The sequence below is a fragment of the Muntiacus reevesi genome, unplaced genomic scaffold (assembly GCF_963930625.1).
Source record: "Muntiacus reevesi unplaced genomic scaffold, mMunRee1.1 SCAFFOLD_207, whole genome shotgun sequence".
Lineage (NCBI taxonomy): Eukaryota > Metazoa > Chordata > Mammalia > Artiodactyla > Cervidae > Muntiacus > Muntiacus reevesi.
In genome coordinates this window covers 15,046-20,000 of record NW_027077999.1, presented here as the reverse complement: position 1 = coordinate 20,000, position 4,955 = coordinate 15,046, and positions in this window count along the sequence as shown.

Sequence of the window (4,955 nt, the reverse complement as noted above, 5' to 3'; positions counted from 1 at the left end):
GGCGGGCGGGCGGACGGAGAGGGGCACCGACGGGGTGCGGCCACACGTGACACCAACGCCACGGAACCGGCGGTGGAGGCGGGGGTGGGCCGCGCGCCACCGCGAGGGGGGATGGCTCGAAACGACCCGGGGGGGGTGGGGGGAGGCGAGTCTGCCGCCAGGGCGCACCGCGGGATCTCACCGCCAGAGGCCTCCCAGCACAGGGGCGGTCCCGGGGCACACACCCAGAACGACAGACTGGCCTCTCCCGGCCACACACACACACTCACCCAACCCCCGCGGGGGGGGATGGGGGCGCACCCCCTTCACGGGGCCTCACGCCCACCGCCACCCTACACCCGGAGCCGCGGCCGGCCCGGGAGAACGCTCTCCCGCCGCGTACCGGCGTCCCCCAACAGCCCTCACGCGCGCAACCCTGCTGTGCGCCAAAGGGGCTTTCCCCTGCCCCGCCCCTCCTCTCAGGGCTCCGAGGGCACTGCTCCACCCGGGGACGCCACCGGCCGACAGTGGCCGGGAGACGACACCCACGTGAGGCGAGGCCAGCTCGGTCCCACACCGCGGGGAACGGGGGCGGAAGGGGACACAGGCGGTCACACGCGCGGGGCGAGGAGGAAGGCCGGCAGCGGTGGGGAGGGGCCGGCAAGCACGCGCAGCAGGGGCCACGGGACGGGGGCGAGGGCGCCGCCCGGGGACCAGAAAACACCGGGACACAGCCGGGCCACCAGGAAAACCAGCGCAGGATCCCACCGCCACCCACACAAGAGGGCGGTCCCGCGACGCCTGGGACGCCGGCCATTCCTGGCCATCCCTGGAGCGGGCCCCACACCCCGGCCCCGCCGCCAGGGCCGGCGTGCCGTCCAAACCCGTCTTTTTCTTCCATCCATCCGTCCGTCCGTCCTCCACAGATCCGTGTCTTCCATCAAAAGTCTGACCCCCCGAGGCTCAACATCCTGGGGACACGCTCTCGAGCGAGGGCGGCCCAGACCGGGCCCACAACACTGCCACCGGCTGCGGCTCGGGGCGAGGGCAGGCACGACAGGCTCCTCATCCTCCTCACCACGGCTGCGGGGCTGGGGGAGCCGGGGCCGACCAGGCAAAATCGCACCCCAAACCCCCCCCTTCCCCCTGGGCTCACACCACGGGGCCGGCCGCACGCACACAGCACACGCACAGCCCCCCACTCGCCGGACACCCGGCGGGGCCCAGCGGGGCCCTCCCCCAACTCGGAGGGGGGAGGCGCGGGCCGCAGTAGGCATCAAGCAAGCACACGGCCCCACCGCGGGGCCGGCGCACCCATCACCCCCCTCTTCCCACAGAGGGGAAGGGGAGTTTCTGCCCACGTGCTCTGGCAGTCGCCACGGTGGCCACTGCACACTCAGGAGGGGCAGCGGCTGGGGGATCCGGTACCCCAAGGCTCCCTCTTGGATCGCTAGAGAAGGCTTTCTCACCGAGGGCGCGCCGTCCCTCACCCGGTCGTCTCTCCTTCGGGGCCCACGGAGGCACACCAGGAGCCGCCAGTCCTCAACTGGGCGGGAGGGGAAGGGGTCTGCGGTATAGGTAAGCGGACCACCACACAGGGGCGTGTGTGCGGTCAGGGCCGGGGCAGAGCCCGCGCCCCGCAGCCTCCAACGACGGGAGGAGCACACAACGAGGCTTCTCTTACCGTCTCGACCCCCCCCCCACGGGGCACACGCACACCACCGTGGCGGGGACCCGAGGAGGACACAGGGTTAAGGGGAAACACCACCGCTCGGCCTCGGGCACCTGAGGGACGACCTGGAGCACTCCAGGGGCACCACCGAGGGTCCAACGAGGCACGCTCACACACCCATGCGGGGGCGCGCAGCGTGGCAGCGGCACAGCCCTCCCCACCGCGGGGAGGGCCGCTCGCGGGGCACACGCCAGGAAGGCGAAGCAAAGCACATCTGCTGTGTCCGAAGACCCACGGCCCCACTAGACACCCCAAAGCGGGGGACGGGAGACCAAAGGTCAGGGCCGGAGGCCACACCCCAACACCTGCCCTTCCTCACCCTCCCCAAGGGGCAAGAGGGGAAAGACAGGCAAGGGGCCCCGCGGGCAGACCGAGAAGAGCGGACACATTCACTGGGAACGCCCGTCCCTCGTCCGGCACGGCTTAGGCCCGGCCCGGCAGAACACGACCACACCACATCAATCAGTTGAGCCGAATTGGAGCGGGGGGAGGGGGGGGGGGAGAGAAGGCACAGGTGAGGACAGTCACCGGAGGGGGCCCAGGGGGCCCGCTTTAAGCCTCACCGGCAACCTCCCCTCCCCGCCCAACCTCACACCTCAGGCGACGGCGGCCAACGACCCCAGGAGGAGAACGCCTGACACGTGTGGCACGGAGCCTAGAGGGCGGGGGTCGTCCCAGCCACCACCGGGTGCCCACAGCGGGGAGCGCAGGGTCAAAGACCCAACACCGCCTCGCCCCACCGCCCTCAGCTCGCCCAGAGACCGGAGGTGGCACCACGAGCTGGGTTCAGTCAGACACAGCACACAGGAGCCGGCGCACAGGCCCAGGCGGGCAGCTGCAGCGGCAAAGGCCGAACCAGGCGCCAGGTGGCGGCCCAAAAGCCCAGAGCCCCGCGTGCATCCAGAGACCCAACGTCTTCAGAGGCAGACACCAAAAGAGACCGTGTCAGCACTTACCTGGTGGCAAAAAAGACCTATTTCGGGCGACAAAATGACAGCAGACGACAGCGGGGCCCATCTACGACTCTCAGGGAGGGACCCCGGAACATTGACGCGGCCACCTGTCCCCAGCACTACCCCATGAACACCAGGCCTGGAGCTCTCGGGGGGGGGGGGGGGGGGGGGGGGCGCGCGGGGGGCATCTGGTCGACTTGGGGGGGGGGTTGAGGAAATGGGGCCGCGTGGTGGCAAAATGGGGGCGCAGACGCCAAGGGAGAGGGAGCTGGCCGCAGACTCCCTCCCCGCTTCGCCCACACAGGTAGGTGTACCGGTCCGTCTCCGAATTGGGATTTGGCTTCGATGTGCGTAAAGAAGAAGAAAGAACCGTCAGCGAGGCGCCTCCAACAAGACGAGCGGGCCCCGACCAGGGACCACGCCCGGGGCCCAGACCGTCCTACACGCGGCACCCAGGACAGCTCGAGCCGGTCCCCACCCATCTCCTGACTGACCGGGATTCAGGGACTTGGGAGAGGGGTGAGAAAAAGTCGCGTCCGACGACCGAGACCCACGAGGGCACGCTGAAGGGTCGAGCGCGCCCTCCCCGGCCACCCGCGGAAGCAGGACCCGGTCCATCCACGTCTCCGGACCTATCGGGACTTTGAGAAAGAAAAGGCATGCGTGCCGGGAGACGCCTCAGGCGACCGGACCCCACCGGGGGACCGCACACGCGCCCGCGCCGGCCGTCCTCTCCGTATCACCCCTCACGACTCCGGCGGGCGGGTCCCCACCTCCGGAGTGCGACGCGGAAAACACCTCGGTCAGAGAGAACCCGAGGGCCCGGACCCAGCCGCGCCCTCCGCCGACCTCCACGCCACAGTCCGGGCCGGTCCCCACCTCCGGAGCGGGGCCGAGGGCGAAGCAAACGCTCCTGAGGGCGACCCGAGGGGTGGCCGGACCGCCGAGTCCGAGTCCAGGAGCTCCGGGCAGGGAAGACCCTCTCCCTGCCCACCGCGGCGGTCCGGCCCAGGTAGGGTCCGGCCGGTCCGTCTCCACGGCCGGAGGGTCACGGGGAGATGCTGGTCGACCCGGCCAGGCCGCCCCAGAGCCCACATCTGGAGCGCCGCGACGGTCACCCTCCCCAGAAACCTAGAGAACCAATCTCCGGCGGCAGCAGGACGTCCCTAGGCCTCGGTGTCACCGGGACTGTCACCGCCAGCGTAGCCGGTTTCTGAGAGCTCTGTCTCGGGCCCGGCAGCTGAGTCACAATCCTCCTGAAAGTCTCGCCGAAGCTCCGGAGGGCGAGGGACAATATATAAGCGGCCGCCAGGTGGCTCCTGACAACCGGCTCGACCGTCCCGAGGACGTGTCGCTGTCGCCGGCCGCCGAGGACGCCACCGCACCGGCCGCCCAAACGCCCGAGCTCGGCCCGGAGCCTCCTCCGCCTCCGAGCCACGCGACGCGACGCGACCCCGGCCGCAGAGGAAGGGAGACGAGCTGGGAACTATCTCCTCAGGAGGCTGCCCCGAAGGAGACGCGCTCCCCCCCCCCCCCCCCCACGCGATTCCAGGGTGGAGGGGGCACATTCCACGGAGACGCCGGCGGCGGGGGCTCGGGGGCCGAGAGAGGGGCACCAGTGACATCCCGGGCTCCCCCGGACCCCCTCCCCCCAAAAGAGGGAGTGAGAGAGGGAGGGAGGGAGGGAGGGAGGGGGGGGAGGGAGGGAGGAGGGGAGGGAGGGACCGACCGGCAAAGCGAAACCAGGCAAGCGCTGCTCAGAGAACAAAGCAGGACTTTCGAAAGCAGACGCAGACACAGACAGACACGCAAGCCCAGGAGCGAGGAAGGAAACGAAGGAGACACTCGGACCCCCAACAAGAGAAAACAAAACTCAACCTGGGTAGAGACCGTGACCAAGTCCAAAGACAACAAACACAGGCATGCCCGGGTGGGTGGGGAAAGTGCCCTTGAGGTCAGGAGAACATGGATTTCAAGATCACTGGCCACAAACACCAGAAAGGCGGGCGGCTGGGCGGTCTGGGGTGGCAGGGCTGCGGGGGTGGGGTTGAGGGGCGCGGTGGGGAGGGCCGAGTCAATAGGGATCCACTAAATAAACCCTGGATTCCATGACAACAGCCAGGTCAATGAATACATAACTTTTTGAAGTAGAACCGAAGAAGCGACATGAAACAAAACCCCCAGGCAGGAAAGTCAAGTTGTAGAACTGCTCTGGCAGCTTAAAAGTCAGAGGGAGGGAGGGAGGGAGGGAGGGGGGAGACAGAGAGACAGAGAGAGAGAGAGAGAGAGAA